General features: G+C 39.1%; 1 long non-coding RNA gene across 1 annotated transcript in view; it reads left to right on the top strand.

Annotated features, from left to right (window-relative positions):
• LOC101676183 overlaps nucleotides 1-16,375 on the top strand; it is a 121,784-nt gene extending 105,409 nt beyond the window's left edge. Inside the window, exon 4 of the long non-coding RNA XR_200817.3 lies at nucleotides 15,321-16,375. This is a non-coding gene — a long non-coding RNA (uncharacterized LOC101676183). The remainder of the gene's footprint in view (nucleotides 1-15,320) is intronic.
• The last annotated feature ends 1,077 nt before the right edge of the window (nucleotides 16,376-17,452 follow it).

The raw sequence follows: 17,452 nt of genomic DNA, 5'->3' as shown, positions 1-17,452 counted from the left end.
GCTACATTTGAGCTGGGACATTACTGTTCTTCTGCACTAAGCCTGGAATATATACCATCTGCTGTCCTAGTTCTCAAGCCTTCAGATTTGGACTAGAACCAAACCACTGGATTGTCTGTGTCTCCAGCTTATAGATGGTAGATCATGAGACTTCTCAACTTCCATAATCACATGAACCAATTCATATCTATCTATCTATCTATCTATCCATCTAGATCCTCTCTTGATTTTGTTTCTTTGAAGAACCCTGACTAATATGGTGTGTATGTATGGTCCTTCAAGTACCCATAGGATTAAGAAAAAAAATTACACTCACAACCATGTATCTTTAAAAGAGTTTTTTGGGGCACCTGGGTGGCTCAGTGGGTTAAAGCCTGTGCCTTCAGCTTGGGTCATGATCCCAGGGTCCTGGGATCGAGCCCTGCATTGGGCTCTCTGCTCAGCAGGGAACCTGCTTCCTCCTCTCTCTCTCTCTCTCTCTCTGCCTGCCTCTCTGTCCACTTGTGATCTCTATCTGTCAAATAAATAATAAATAAAATCTTTAAAAAAATAAAAATAAAAGAGTTTCTTGCAGAAGGGGTGGGTGCCTGGATGGCTCAGTCATTTGGGCATCTGACTCTTGATTTTGGCTCAGGTCATTATCTCAGGGTTGTGAGATCAAGCTCTGAGGTCGTCTGCGTGCTGGACATGATGCCTGATTAACACTCTCTCTCTCCCTCTGTCCCCTCCATCCTCCCACCAAAAAATAAGGTTTTTGGAGCACTTGGGTGGCTCTGTCAGTTGAGCATCCGACTCATGGTTTCAGCTCCAGTGGTGATGTCAGGGCCATGGGATCGAGTGCCCCCGCCGGGCTCCACCCCAGTGTGGAGTCTGCTTGGGTTTCTTTCTCCTTCTTCTTCTGCCCCTCTATACCTCATTCTCGCTCTAAAACAAATAGGTAAATCTTAAGGGGAAAAAAAGTTTCTTGCAGCCCAGAACATAATCTTTGATTCCAGTGTTTAGCTGAGTAAACATGGTTGTTTTATATTTCTCCTCTTCAAAATTACCCTAGAGAAACAAGGTTAAAAGATGAAAGTTCAGGGGCAGCTGGCTGGTTCAGTCTGAAACATGTGTCTCTTGATCTCGGGTTGTGAGTTGGAGCCCCACACTGAGTGTAGAGATCACTTGAGAATAAAAAAAATACATATATTTTTTTAAAAGTTCAAACTCATACTTGCCAAATTTTGGAGACATCTATAATCAGAAATTACAAACTCAAGGAGAGCTAAAAAAAGGTATTGAAGGTCCAAGAGGGGGACAGGAAGAGGATGCCTATGGTTGCAGGTCTCAGAGACAACCTCAAGAAACAGTTCTCCAAAGTCATTGCTCCAGGGGCACATGATTGGCCCAGTTGGTTAAATATCTGCCTTAATCTCAGGTCATGATCCCAGGGTCCTGGGATCAAGCCTTGTGTCGGGCTCCCTGCTCTCCCTCTCCGTCTGCCCCTCCCCCCATTTGTGCATGTGCATGTGCTTTCTCTCAAATAAATAAATATATATATATATTTTTTTTTTTTTTTTTAATCATTACTTCAAATCTAGAGGTAAAACCAAAATTCCCCTGTGTGGAACACTGAGGTGACAACTTTACTAGAGCAAAAGTAGCACCGATTCTCAAGAAACATACTGGGCAGTCATATTTGCGAACCAAATTATTTTTGAGAACAGAGAAAAAAAGTTGGCACTATGAGTAGTTCTGCAGGGTCAAACCTAATTAGGAAAAGTAAAGGCTAAAAGAAATTGTTTACTTGCACAACAGCCCCATTATTTAAATGACTTTTTTGCAGCCTGAAACATGGTCTTTATTCCTCCTACCACATGAACCTCCAATAAACACACCTTACTCAAAAATCAGTAATAAACAAAAATGAGCAAGCCCAGGAAATATATGAAGATACTAGAGAAGAATGTGAAGAGAGTAATGGGAATAAAAAAGAGCAAATGAATAAAACATGCTATGGAGAAGCTGCTGTAAATACATGAAAATTTTGAATGAACAGGAATGCATACAATCCAAGAACATAAAGCACATGTACTAAAAATTGGATAAGATAAACTAAGATAGCAAAAGAATAAAACATGAATAAGCAGAGCTCAATAAGTAGGAAAAGCAAAATCATCACATTAGAGAATGCCAAGTTAGAAGGAGCATAAATGAGAATAAACAATTCTGAAAATATGTTAAGAGATATGGGGTCTAAGAAAGAAGTCCTGGATATACACATGGAAAACCATTTTAAACATCAAAGTGAGAGCGTTCCTGAGTATTCCTGAAACTCTGAACCTGTAAAAGAAAATGATAAAGTGACAAAATTAGCTGTTAAAATTAGCTATGAAAAATTCTGAAGTTTTTATGTGACAGAAACACTTTGTAAAAGTTCCAAAAATATAACAAATATTATTAAAAAGTCAAAAGTTAGTGGTGCCTGGTGGCTCAGTTGCTTAAGTATCCAACTCTTGATTTCAACTCAGGTCATGATCTCAGGGTAGTGAGATCGAGCCCTGAGGCACGCTCCACACTCAGCAGGAAGTCTGCTTGAAATTCTTTCCCTCTGCCCTCCTTCTGGTGTGCGTGTGTGTGCACGTACACATGTATGTGCTTGCATGTATGCTCTCTCTCTCTCTTTCAAATAAATAGATCTTTAAAAAAACATAAAATAGAGGGGCGCCTGGGTGGCTCAGTGGTTTAAGCCTCTGCCTTCAGCTCAGGTCATGATCTCAGGGTCCTGGGATCGAGTCCCGCACTGGGCTCTCTGCTGGGCAGGGAGCCTGCTTCCTCCTCTCTCTCTCTCTCTCTCTCTCTCTCTCTGCCTGCCTCCCTGCCTACTTGTGATCTCTTTCTGTCACATAAATAAAATCCTTAAAAAAAAAAAAAGAATAGAATAAAAAAGTCAAAAGTTTAAAAAAGTCAAAAAAAGTCAAAAGTTTAAAAAAGTTTAAAAAAAGACAAATGAAAATGTAGGGGGAAATGTTTCAACTCATATCACAAAGGTCTTATTTCCTAACTATGTAAAAAATACACTCAAATCAATAGCACTAACAAGAGAGTAGAAAAATGGGAAAAGGATATAAAGGGGAAGGTGACAAAAAGTGAAATAAAATGACCCTTAAAGATATAAAGCAATGCTTAACCTCACTCATAAATAGAGAAATGCCAAGATTTTGTGTTTTTCAGTATGGCCAAATTTCTTTTTCTTTTTCTTTTTTTTTTTTTTTAAGATTTTTATTTATTTGACAGACAGATCACAAGTAGGCAGAGAGGCAGGCAGAGAGAGAGAGAGAGAAAGAGAGGAGAAGGCAGCAGGCTCCCCGCTGAGCATGAAGCCCGATGCGGGGCTCAATCCCCACATGACCTGAGCCGAAGGCTTTAACCACTGAGCCACCCAGGTGCCCCCAGTATGGCCAAATTTCAAACAGTTTGGTAAAACATGGTGTTGATGAGAATATGAGAAACAGAAAATCTCATACATCAAAGGTTAATACAAGCTTTGTGAAGAACAATTTTTCAAAATCTATCAGAATTTAAATTACAAATAGAAATTACAAATACAAAATAAAAATACAAATTTAAAATACAAATAAATGCAAAAATACATCTAAGTATTTCTCCTGTTAGAGTACTGTAACATGGTTAAAATGATGTATTTGCAAGGTTTTTTTTAATTAAAAATCAATTAATTAATTTATGGGGTATTATTAGTTTTAAAGATAGACTTTAATGATTCATCAGTTGCATATTACATCCAGTGCTCATAACACTGAAGTGCCCCTTAATGCCCACCATCCAGTTACCTTACCCCCTCACCTACCTCCTCTCCAGCAACCCTCAGTTTGTTTCCTATAATTAAGGGTCCCTTGTGGTTTGTTTCCCTCACTGATTTTTGTCTTAGTTTATTTTTTCTTCCTTTCCCTATGTTCATCTGTTTTGTTTCTTAACTTCCACATATGAGTGAAATCATATGATATTTGTCTTTCTACTATTGATTTATTTCACTTAGCATAATACCCTCTAGTTCTGTCCACACATCGCAAATGGCAAGATTTCATTCTTTTTGATAGCTGAGTAATATTCCATTGTATATTGATAGATAGCTATATATATATATATATATATATATATATATATATATATATATATATATGCCAGTACCACATTGTCTTGATAATTACAGCTTTGGCATATATATATATATATATATATATATATATCAGATCTTCTTTATCCATTCATGTGTCCAAAGTTTGGCTACTGAGGACATTGCTGCTATAAACATTAGAATGAATTTGCCCCTTTGAACCTCTGTATCCTTTGTAGTGCAATTGCTGAGATATAGGGTAGCTCTATTCTCAACTTTTTGAAGAACTTCTGTACTGTTTTCCAGAGTGGCTGCACCAGTTTGCATTCCCACCAACTGTATAAGAGGGTTCTCCTTTCTGTGCATCTCATTGTGGTTTTCATTTGTATTTCCCTGATGCCAAGTGATGTCGAACAGTTTTTCATGCATCTGCTGGCCATTTGTGTGTCTTCTTTGGAGAAATGTCTATTTGTGTCATCTACCCATTTCTTGACTGGATTATTTGTTTTTTGGGTGTTGAGTTTTACAAGTTCTTTTAGATTTTGGATACTAGCCCTTTATCTGATAAAACATTTGCAAATATCTTCTCCCGTTCTGTAGGTTACCTTTTAGTTTTGTTGACTGTTTCCTTTGCTGGGCAACAGCTTTTTAACCTTAATGAAGGTGCAGTAGTTCAGTTATGCTTCTGTTTTCCTTGCCTTTGAAGGCATGTCTAGCAAGAAGTTGCTGGTAGCCAAAGTCAAAGAGGTTGCTGCCTGTGTTCTCCTCTAGGATTTTGATGGAGTCCTATCTTATATTTAGGTCTTTCAACCCCTTTAAATTTATTTTTGTGTATGATGTAAGAATATGGTCCAGTTTCATTCTTCTTCATGTGGCTGTCCAATTTTCAAAACACCTTTTGTGGTAGAGACTATCTTTTTTCCATTGGACATTCTTTCCTACTTTGTCAAAGATGATTGACCATAGAGTTGAGGGTCCATTTCTGGGTTCTCTATTCTGTTCCATTGTTCTGTATGTCTGTTTTTGTGCCAGTACCACATTGTCTTGATAATTACAGCTGTGGCATATAGCTTAAAGTCCACAGTTATGATACCTCCGGCTTTGGTTTTCTTTTCAGTATTCCTTTGGATATTGGGGTCTTTGGGGTTCCATACAAATTTTAGGACTATTTGTTTCAGTGCTGTGAAAAATGTTGATGGTACTTTGATAGGGATTGCACTGAATGTGTAGATTGCTTTGGGTAGCATAGACATTTTAACAATATTTGTTTTTCTAATCTATGAGCATGTAATGTTTTTCCACTTTTTTGTGTCTTCCTCAATTTTGCATAAGTGTTCTATAGTTTTCAGAGTACAGATACTTTTACTCTTTGGGTAGGTTTATTCTGAGGTATCTTATGCTTTTTGGTTTCTGAAAACCAAGATGGTCAGAAGACAAGAATAAGGGGTGTATTCACAGTACCTTTTGAGTCGCGTTTCATGGATATGTGTCAGGTATTCAAAAACAATTGAATAATTTAAAACATAATTATTTTTAAAAATGAAGCACACAAAATATAAAATATAAACTACACAAAACTTCAATGATTTTGCTTTTAGTTTAATTCTATTATAGATCTTCAAGGAGAATATTTGAAAGCTTGAAATATTGTTCTTAACTTGGTCGGTGTCATGTGATTCCCTGAAGCTGTGTACTAAGAAAAGATGTGAATGACAGGGTTGTGGTCCTTGGACATACACTCAGGAATCTCGTTCTCCTAGAACTGAGGGTGAGGGACTGTTAGAAACTGTTTTTGAAATTTTGGAAAATAGAACAACAACAAAAAAAATTGGTCTTGCAATTGATACTTCAAAATTCACTTTTTAAGTTTACCTTGAGATTTGTGGTCTTACGACTCCCAAACACATTAAAGGGATTAGGCCTCCACTCAAAAAAAAAAAAAAAAAAAATCTCAAAGAACTCTTCTCCCAACATTTGTTTAGTTTGTTAATTAAGAGTTAAATAGAGGTAAGCTGTGTGGTCTCTTTTCAAACCATCTTAAAAGACCTTGTATTCATGTCTCCCTCAACCTATACCCTCCCCTTCTAACTTGCTTGAGAACAGAACAATGGCTAGATTTTAACTGACCATTTCTCTTTACAAAAGACTCTACATTCGAAGGGTACAGAAGGCCCTCTTTGGGAGTCTCACCAAAGAAAAGAGAATTAAAGTGCCTTTACCCAGGAAAAAACAACAATCACCTGTAATCTTTCCTAATTCTTTTCTCTACCTTCATTATGCTCACATGCTGAAACAGGACAGAATGTTCGACACTGTTTAGTCTAGTTTTGGAAAGAAATGATTATTTAAGTTGTTTTAAACAAACACCAGACTATTAAATTTTGTGGAATGGATGAAGAATGTTTATCATCCACACTTTGCTCTCTTTGCTAGTGTTCTATGTCACAGTTCCCTTAAACTGAATAAGACATTGGCAGCATTGAATGGAGTGCCCCCTTTGCTGTATTTATAAATGTAGGAAAACAGATCTGTCCATTTCTTGGTGAGGAATGATCTGATCACTATTGCAAATACCTGTTTAGGGAATAAGCTTAGGTATTAAGAACCACTTGTCAACCAAGGAAGAATTCACTGAAAATTTAAGCAAACAGTCATTGGGCAATTCAAGTGCAAAATTCAGGAAATAGACTGGTAGGAACCTGGCTCTTATTCCCAAGGAAGACAAAGAAGGGGAATAGCTCTAATATGAGAGGACACAAGTAACATTCTCATTTAGGTCCTCTGTGCAAAACAGGGACTGAAACTAGGTTAACTGGTATTGGTTGAGTTAATATGCATTTGGAAGCTTGAAACCTGTCAAATCCGATTGGCCCCTTGGGGAATGAACAATGTGAACATTCAGGTGTCCTGGTGAGCAGGGAGTTAAGCCCAGGCTGAGGGCTTGCAGTTAAAAAGAAGTTCATAGTCTCTCAGATGAGGTGATGAGGATGTGCATAAATCCCTCTTCCCTATGACCTCTTGGCTCTATTTTAAAAGAGACTCTCTCACTCAGCTAGGCTTGCTTGCTCCATTTTGAAATTTCCTTTTATACAATAGTCCTACACCTCCCTCTTACAGGGTTTCAATAAAGATGACCAGAAAAGCATATAATCATAAACAAATATCCCAAAGATTAAACAATCTCAGGGAATCAAGAGAGATGATTATATGCCACCCACTCAATAATGGAGAATATCGTAATTTATTCCAACAGCTAATTTTCTCCCACAATATTTTTCCTTTGCCAAACAGAACATTAATATCCTTCAAATGTTAGTCCTCTCTCATATGATTCCAAATTAAAAAAATACACATCAAGGACTCACATGCATTGCCCACACACACACACATATTTGTAAATGGCCTTTCTATTTCAAACTCAGAATATAGGTAGTCAGTTCTTAAGGTACCACCTGTTGTTTCATGGGCTGGCTTCCCCCTCCCCTGTCATCATCAATCAAAAATTCAAATTTACTTTAAAATTAGCCTCTGCCAGGGGTGCCTGGCTGGCTCAGAGGGTTAAGACTCTGCCTTCGGCTCAGGTCATGGTCCTGGTATCCTGGGATCGAGCCTGCATCCGGTTGCCTACTCAGCAAGGAGCCTGCTTCTCCCTCTGCCTCTGCTCTTCCCTGCTTGTGCTCTCTCTCTCTCTCTCTTTCTCTCAGATAAATAAATTTTTAAATGTTTAAAAAAAATTAGCCTCTGCCAAACATAATTAAGGAACTAATCCACAGGAAAAAAGACATTCGGTAAACCCTTCATAATCCAAGAGGTTAGGCTTTACCATTCAAGAAAATAAGCACCAAAATGCCAATAAGGAAAAAGCGTCAGATCGCCACAATAATGGTCTTACCCCTGGAAATCTACAGATTTAATTTTAGTGCCTTGCCATCTTCTGACTAGTCATTGAGTAGTTAAGTCTTCCTTCCTATAGGCACTCAGTGATTTAATTTACAAACATAAAATTCCTTTTTCAATTACATGTTTCATGCAGAAAGAAGAAGGGCAGCAACACTCTTTGTTAAAATCTGTACACTGACATGGTGCACATATGAGTGTGTGATCTCATTATAGTAATCACAAAAATCATGTATGACAGAGGTTGCGTTAGTATCCTACTGTTGCTGCCATAGATTACCAGTTTCGTGGCTTAAAACAACAGAAACCTATTCTCTTTCAGTTGTGCAGGCCAGAAGTCCAAAATGAGTTTTTCAGGGCTAAAAAACAAGGTGTCAACAGGGCAGTTTCTTCTGAAAGCTCCAAGGAAGATACCCTTCTACTGGTTTCTGGCATTCCTTGGCTTTTGGCCACATCGCTTGAGTCACACTGCATTCTCTTCTTCTGTAAACAGATGTCTCCTTCTGCCTCTCACAAGGATATGGGATCACATTTAGGGTCTACAAAGACTCTTTCTATGTCAAGGTCCTTGACTTAACCACATCTGCAAAATCCCTTTTGCCATCTAAGGTAACAACATATTCATAGGTTCTGAGATTAGGATGTAAACATCCTTAGAGGGCACGATGCAGCCTACCACAGATGGTATTATTCCCATTTGACAGATGAGGACACTAAAAATCAGAGATGATAACCTTGTTGCCCACTTTTATGGGACTGGTACATCCATGATGCAAAGTCTCTTTTTGCTTGTTGATTCCTCTACCTCAGGCAAAAGATTTTGTATTTGAGAATTAGTGTGTGTGTATGTGTGTGTGTATGCTTATACATAAATAAATGTTTTCAAACTGAAAATGGTGACTTGAGATCTTTGTTTCTAATTGAGAGCTTGATGTGCTTCAAAAATATATCTGAAATAGGGGCACCTTGATGGCTCAGTGGGTTGAGTATCCAGCTCTTGGTTTGTTTAGGTTGTGATCTCAGGGTGGGGAGGGGGGGATCCAGCTCTGCGTTGGCCTCTCTGCTCGGCAGGGAGTCTGTTTGAGATGTGCAACCTTGTCCCTTCCCCTGATGGCATTCTCTCTTTCTCTCTGTGTCTCTATAAAATAGATAAATAAATCTTTAAAAAAAAGAAAAACAGACATGAAATAAAGTTTGTGCTGTTGCAAAAATATCTCTAAGGCCCATGTTACAAAGGGGTGACATCCCACCTAGTTTCCACAAAGACCAAAACTTCCAGGTTCATTCATGAAAATGTTTAAGCATGTGCATGTCAAGTTACCGACTACAGATAATTTGTGGCCATCTCCTTTTTAAGCCAAATGGAAGTGTTCTCTTGGATTTGAGCTCCAGGACATGTTCCAGAGGCCTAGAAATGAGGAGGAGGAATAGGGCCAGAGCTGAGGAGGAAGCTAAGCAGGCTAACCTTTCCGTCCGACAACTGGAGCTCTACTTGTCTCTCTTTCATATTTAGGAGTCCTGACCGAAAACTTACCTGGAAGTAATTTTTCTGCTGCTAAAATTAACTTGAAAGTCACCAGTCTTAAACTGTAAGGAGTTTTATAATTTTTTAGGTGTCCATTATACATTAATCCATTTGTGTGTGTTTGTGTGTGTGTGTGTGTGTATGAGAGAAAGAAAGAGACAGAGACAAAGAGAGGCAAAAAGGAGAGAGACAAGAGAGCCTGAATCTCTAAACAGTGGATGCCTCCATCATTTTTCCTTTCCAAAATATTACCCATGCCTCCAGACAGCTTGGCCAGATGCCAGTCTTCAAAGGTCGTGAACCTGCTCAGAGGGAATGGGGCAGCCCTGCCCCACACGACATGTTCAGCCACTCTTACCAGCTACTCGGGTCTCTTTAGTAAACCACTTCCTCAAGTGCACTCATCTGTCATCACGCCAGGAAACACAGAAAGCTCTCTCAGCCTCGGCCGCTGACTCCTTCTCCCAGAGCCACGAATGCAGATGCTGCAGTCGCGTCTACTAACATACACGAGGAAAGGGGAAAATGACATGAAAAACTGTTGATTTTGCAAACGACTGCTGAGACCCTGGATAATCTTCTAAATTTATTTTTGAAATAATTTGGCTGAATACAGTTTGTGTGGTTTTTGCACCTTCAAACCAGCCTCTGTTTGTTGAACGGCCCTTTTATATTTGCCAGAAGCACATGAGGACTTCTCCAACGTCACGCGGTCCCTGGTTTAATCAGCTAGTAAGCTCAGTCCCCACCGGGAGATAGAGAGTAGTTACTCCTATTCTATAAGCTCCTCTCTTGGTAACAGCTTAATGGAGTCTAGAAACTAGATTAATGCTTAATGACCACCAGCATACTTTAGTACTTCATACCATCAACCAGGCTCCTGGAATTACTTGAAAGATTTAAGTCAACTTCGAAAGTATTAGCTTAAATCAAGCTATGCCAGTAGGTCAAGCTGGCTCCTTCAGATTAACTCATTCATTCACTTATTTCTCCCTCTGCCTGTACCATTCTTTCTTTTGCATTAGTGACAGGATACAGGCCTCTAGTTTCAATGTGACATTTTGTCTTTGTAAAATGAAGTGAGTTGCTTTCCCTCCCTTAAGAATTATTTGTAGAACTTGCCTGTTTCACATACACTTTTTTCCCCCAGTGTCCCCCGAAACTTAGAAAAGATGCTTTAAGTCAAAAAGAAAAGCTCTAACTCTACTGGCTAGATCCCAAGAAAATACCATGGGTTGAAGGTACCACTTTCAGAATGATGTGCCTGCATATTATTTGTAAAACTTTTAGAAAGCATGTCTTAAAACATCGGTAACATCCTATGGTGGGCATCCAAATACCATCACCCGTTGTGAATTTAATTTTCAGAATAACAGGTCCTGTGAGTAGTGGTTCTAGGAGTCCTAACACAGAATACAGAATGTCATGGGGGTGGGAGGTGGGAAGAGATGACCATGCTGACACAGCATTACAGATGTGTACCGAGGAGATAGTCAGCTGTCCCTAGGGTAGCCTTTGAGTTAAGTGTCTTAACACACATTACTAAAATTGCCTGTGACAGCAAACAGTCAGCACAAGGAAAGGCTGAAAAGAAGGTGAGAACACCAAGGTGGGGGCAGGTCATTGCTTAAAAGAAGAGCTCACCTACTTAAGATCCAGGGCTTTAGAAGGCAAGAGTTCTCTCTGTTTGCAGGGTAGGCTGGTTCGTGGTTATTTCTTACAGCTTCACTACCTGACTTAAATCTGTCATTTTCCATTATGTTTCCCAGAAAGACCACATTCCTAAAGCATGCTCAGGAGAAGTGGTGTTGCCCAGATGAGCAGCCCTCAATGCCAAAGTCACTTGTAAGGCAGCAGAATGGGGCTCTGGAATTAGAGGGCCTGACTGCAACAGCTCCACACACTTGCCTCTTTCCATGAACATGTTGGCAGTGTGCACTGGTGAGCCAGAGGTCAAGTGCTGTTATGAGTCACATTTCACACCCCTTGGCTACCACAGAGTGTTTCGGAGGCAAACACCTCATCAGCCTTGTAGACTTAGACGAACGAGCCTCTTGAGAATCACAAGTGATTTTTTTTTTTCCCCTTTCTGAGTAGGCGCCCTCTGTCGCTGTTTCAGTGTAGACTCTGAAAGAAAATCTTCAAAACAAAAATGCAGAAACTTGAGCAGGTTAGGCATGCCAGTCCATGAAATTGCAAGAGTACAAGAGGGAAGGCAACCTGAGGTTGAACTGAAGGGTGGTGGGTGCCATGCTCCCATGTCTCTTTCTGCTTTGTTCCCTATAGCTATGGTAGAACAGAATGTCTGGTCCCCAAGCATCCTAGTCTGTGAACTAGGGGAAATCCGTATTGGTCGTCATCTCTTTTGGCAAATATGAGCACCATGGCAGGACCCAACTCCAGACCCTATACCTGTAGCCTTGTTATGTTGGTAAGACCCATCAACCTAATTCAATTTCTAGTCCCAGAAATGTTAGCTTCTTCAAAAATGTGTTGAGAACATGAAATATAAGTTACTTCTGTAAGAGGGGGAAAAAGTCACAATTCCATGTTTATGGAACAAGAATCTGCTTTCTGAAAAGATGACTCAGGTCATACCTGAAATGGGCCTGACAAGCTATGATGGAGAAAGGCACACTTAATTCAAGCGGATTCTCTTACTATCCTCTTGGTTATAAAAATATTTTTGGTACTATCTAGTGCAAATTCTAGTGGAATAAAAATTCAGCCACATACCATAAACTGTGCCTACCTTATCATGATTACAGCTGTGAAAAAATGCTGTTCTCCTATTCTTTATCAATAGCCAAAACCAACTATTCCTTCTGTCTCTATCATGTGAATATGGCCTGATCAAAATTAGGTTATAAATACCTAATTTTAAACTTCTAAGAAGCTATACTGTCTTACAGTCGGACCCTCAGCTTCAATGCTTTTCTGTAGACTGACCAAGTATAGTCCTTTTTCTTTTTAAGATTTTATTTTTATTTCATTATTCGAGAGAGAAAGGGAGAGATGAGAGTGCAAGTTGGAGAGGAGCAAAGAGAGAAGGACAGGCACACTCCATGCTGAGCACAGAGCCTGACATGGGCAGACCCCATGACCCTGAGACCATGACCTGAGCCAAGATCGAGAGTCAGATGCTCAACGGACTGAGCTACTGAGGTGCCCCTGACCAGGTATAGTCTTTAATATGCCCATACCTGGGGCACTTGGTTGGCCGACAGGCCTCAGTTGGTTAAATGTCTGCTTTCTGCTCAGGTTATGATCTCAGGGTCCTGGGATCGAGTCCCACATCGGGCTCCATGCTCAGCATGGAGTCTGCTTCTCCCTCTCCCTCTGCTCCTCCTCCCCACTCATGTGTGCATGATCTCTCTCGTGCTCTCTCTCTCAAATAAATAAATGAAATCTTCAAAAAAAAAAATAACATAAAGCACCCACACCCACTGCAAGCTAAAAAGCACAACTCTTTGCCTTTGTCTTTCTACCAGGACTTACTTTGACTGTTGCTATCTGCCCCATCACCATCTTACTCATCTTGCTCTTACTGCTTTAGAAGACATTTTTTGTTCCATTTCCAAAGTCCATCTCTCATCTTCCTCCTCTCTGCCAGAAACAAGCAAATATCCATCCTCCTGCACATACATACGTGTTTCTGGGAACAAAAAGTGAGTTTTGTTTGGCCTGAGCCAATTTTAGGGTCTTGTTCTCCTTGCTTGTAATTGGAGTAGGCGTGGGCACAAGAAGGGATTCTGGCCAATGAGGCACGAGGGAGGTGTGCAAGCCAGCTAGGGGGAATTTTTCTTTACACAGAGAAAGAGAAGAGATGACCTCTGGACACTTTTAGGATTGGATCTGATGCCTCAATTCCTGTGGCAATCTTAGAACAGTGAAGTAACTAGACCCACTCTGTTCAACACAGCCATAGGTCTCTATTGAGCACTTGAAACATTGCTAGTTCAAAATGAGAAGTCCTGTGCCAAATACCACACTACTAAATGTGTTGATATAGATGTTGAAATGATAAATATGATATGATATGAAATGATATGATATGAAATGATAAATATGATATGATATGATAACTCATATGATAAATATGAGTTAAAGACAATATATTATTATAACTAATGGTACCAGTTTCTCTACCTTTTTTAATGTGGCTACTAAAAAAATTTTAATCTCATATGTGGCTTGCTTTATATTTGCATAGGACAGCATTGAACTAGACTGAGGACAAAATCCAAATGCTAAAAACTGAAGAGCTGAAATGTGAAAAAGTCTTAGTCCTAAATGATGTCATTAACCAATATATTGACTTCATTTACAACTCTGGAGTTGACCTATCTCAGAAATTCTTTCTCTGTAGGATAGGAAGACTTCCAAATAATTCAAGACATTGTGAATTGGGTTTTCTAATACTTAGAGCTAAAAATATCTTGACACACTCTCTCATCCATCACTACCTGGAGAGGCCACTTGGACTGTGCCAGTCTCACAGCTGAGCATGAAGTTCATTGAACCACAAGACCCTGACCTTGCTATGGTCATAAGGCAGAAAGCGTGGAGTTTGGGATCTTCATTTTCATTGGAATACTGATATTTACCTCACAGGAATATTGTTACGTATCATCACCAAATGCTATATTAGTTTGCTAGGATTGCTGTGACAGAGTACCACAAGTAGATAGCCCAAACAACAGCAATTTATTGTCTCACATTTCAGAAGGTAGAATTCCTAGGTCATCAAGGTATTGGCAAGATTGCTTCCTTCTCAGGGCAGTGAGGAGAATCTATTTCATGGCTCTCTTCTTCCTTTGGAAGGTTTGCTGGCAATCTTTGGCATTCATTGGCTTATAGATACATTACCCCAATCTCTACATCGTGTTCACATAGCATTTTCCCTATTTGCACATATACTTCTGTGTCCAAATTTCCCCTTAAAAAAAAATTAAAAAAAAAAAAAAAAGGAAAAACAGTCACATTGGAGTAGAGCTCACCCTAATGACTTCATCTTAACTCAATCATTTACAAAGACCCTATTTCCAAGTAAGGTCACTTCCCGCATAGTAAACATTAGGATCTTGGTATCTTTTGGGGAGATGAATTCAATCCATAAGAGATGCTATTGAGTTGAAATTGTGCTTCATAAATTGCAAACCTCTACCCAAACCTATGTACTATGTGATTACAGCAAAAGCAGTATGTATTCCTGCTGTCCAAAAGAGGGCACAGTAAGTGCAGGCAGCAAACATTGCATTAACCAGATGCTTTGAGTGGGTTCAGAAGGAGAGTTGCTGTAACTAGACAGTTAATAATCAAATATTTTGGCCGCTGATGTGTTAAACCTGTAGTCAATACTGTCCACTCTGATGAGTAATAGACTCATTTTATAAGTCAACTTGCATTTTTTTCTGATTTGTGTTTTGACCTAGATGAGTCATGTCGGTTGACCCTCCTCCTGGGGTGGCATTTCCCACAACCTGCTGTTAAAACAGCTGTTCCTTCTCAGAATTACCCCCATCCTGTAAGCCCCAGTAGCTAGGTTTATGGCTAAGTAGAAAGTTAAGTGGAGCAGAATGCATAAATAACACTTGCGTCACGATCCCATGCAAGTTTGTCTTTAATAAGTTGTTTAAGTTTAAAGAACTGATTTATAACCCCCGTCAATGGAATATACTTTGACCTCAAAATGTTCACAGCCCTTACTATCAACTATAGACTTCTTTATTTGGTGCATTTTCTTGTATCAACCATACATCCTTTTTATTTCCTTTTTTTCAGGTTCTAGGGATCTTCGAACAACTAACAATAGATGAGAACAAAGATGGAGAAGGTTGTCTGCTTAATGTTCTCCAAATTAATTTTTTCTCAGTATGGCCGCAGTGTTTCTCCTCCGCTTACCTCAGTGCTGAGTTCTGCTCAGTTGGAGTGACATCTGGCTACAAGTTATAAAAACAAAGTCGTGAAGCTTTCCCATGTTTGCATTCTATGTTCAACTACCCACAGGAAATTCTCAATACTTGTTCTTATTTTACAAAGATGTTTAAAACTACGGGGATCCCAAATTGTCCACTCTGCAGAAGGAACAGAAGAGGAAGATGATGTTAAGTAACCTCTATTAACAGTGGATCGTGGTTTAGGAACTGACCTAGATGTTCACATAATTTAGCTCCAACCCTGAAACCAATCGTGCAAGAAGGGTTATTACTGTCTCTGCAAGCAGAAGAGGAGAGACTCGGAAAAATTAAGTAGCTTGCCCAAGAACACAGTTGGCAAGAAAGAGAGGGAGGATTCTCCTCCAGGTGCCACTGCCTACTCTCTTGCCCTTTTATCATAACATTAGTAATTAATATTCTTCACTTCATCAGCTAAGTAAAAAGTAATCCCAACACCCACTTTTGTTATATGCATGAGAAAAGCTTATTACAGTCCCACGTAATTGTTCTTATTGTTTGAAAAAATTATTATATGAATATTCTTTCTATTTCTGCATAACATGGAAATCTGCAGATATCTGAGTCACTTACAAGGGACCGTAGCTTGAACAGGATAGGGAGAGAATGGCACCTTACATACCATTTTTGAAAATAAAAATTTATAAATAAATACCTACTTCACTGAATTCAGCAGCAAAAACTAATAAGAATTTGTAGCATTCAACAGGGGTCAATAAACTATCTCCTATGGACCATATCCGGCTTGCTGCCTGCTTTTTATACAACCCATGAGCTAAAACTGTGTTCTACATTTTTGAATGTTAAAAAAGTAAATCAAAATAAGACTATTTCATGAGAGTTATATGAAATTTGAAGTTCGTTGTCCGCAAATAACGGGGTTTTTAAATTTTGTTTTGTTTTAAATATAGCCATTCTCATTTGTTTATGGTCTGCCTGTGACCTTGAGCTAAGACCACAGAGTTAGTAGTGGGGACAGAGATCATATGGCTCACAAAGTCAAAAATATTTACTACCTGACCCTTTACAGAACATTTTTGCCACACTCTATTATTCTGGTCACTATGGGAAGTTTTATTAATGTGACCAAGACAGAATATAGACTCTGCTCTCAAGGATATTACAATCTAGGAGAGGGGTAAGATGCATACACAGAGTTTACCTTAAGAGCAAACGAGGCAAGAGCAGTGTCATAAGGTATGTTATAGCTCAGTGAATATTTAAAGGACGGCAGATATAAAAGGACATGGAGATGATGATTTATGCTCTATCTTATATCCTGATTTATAAGTAACTGAAAATCAGGGTTAGTGCACACTGGGCCTCTTGTGTCTTTCTTTACTCTGCCTCAGACAGACATACGGATACACATACATGTAAGACCATAAAAACCAGTTTTCAAGTATGACTTTATTTTCAAAATTCTCTTTTTATTAAGTCCCCGAAATATACCAATTGAGCCAACAAATATATGAAACTCTCATACATTGCCCATGAATTTTAGAGCTCACGGGAATTTAGACATTTTTTAATCCAACACCTTCATTCTACAGATGAGAAAACTGAGCCCAGACAAGTAAAAGAATTTCCCAAGTTCAGACAGCTGGTCAGTGACTAAGGTAGTAGTGGAGCTAGGAGGGACCTAGAATTTGTAGAAAACCTGCTTCCACATACATTTTATAATTTAACCCTCAAAATAGCCCTGCAAGGTCAATATTATCTCCCTTTTATAAGACAGTTTCCTGAAGCACAGAGAAAGTACTTACCCAATTTCTCAGATACTTTTTAATCAAAGCCACAAACTAAAACTTTGGCCCTAAATCCTCTGATTTTTCTACTTTATAATCTTCTGGAGACCCTAGTACACACAGTTTGCCTCATTCCAGAAAAGAAGATCCCCAGTTTCAAAGCCACATGTTACCCAGAAAACTGTGGTTTCTTAAATGACCACACATGGTA

This window comes from Mustela putorius, unplaced genomic scaffold, assembly GCF_011764305.1.
Source record: "Mustela putorius furo isolate JIRA1106 unplaced genomic scaffold, ASM1176430v1.1 tig00000854_pilon_pilon_pilon, whole genome shotgun sequence".
NCBI lineage: Eukaryota > Metazoa > Chordata > Mammalia > Carnivora > Mustelidae > Mustela > Mustela putorius.
The sequence above is the reverse complement of the archived record's forward strand: the minus strand, read 5'-3'. Positions and strand labels throughout refer to the sequence as shown.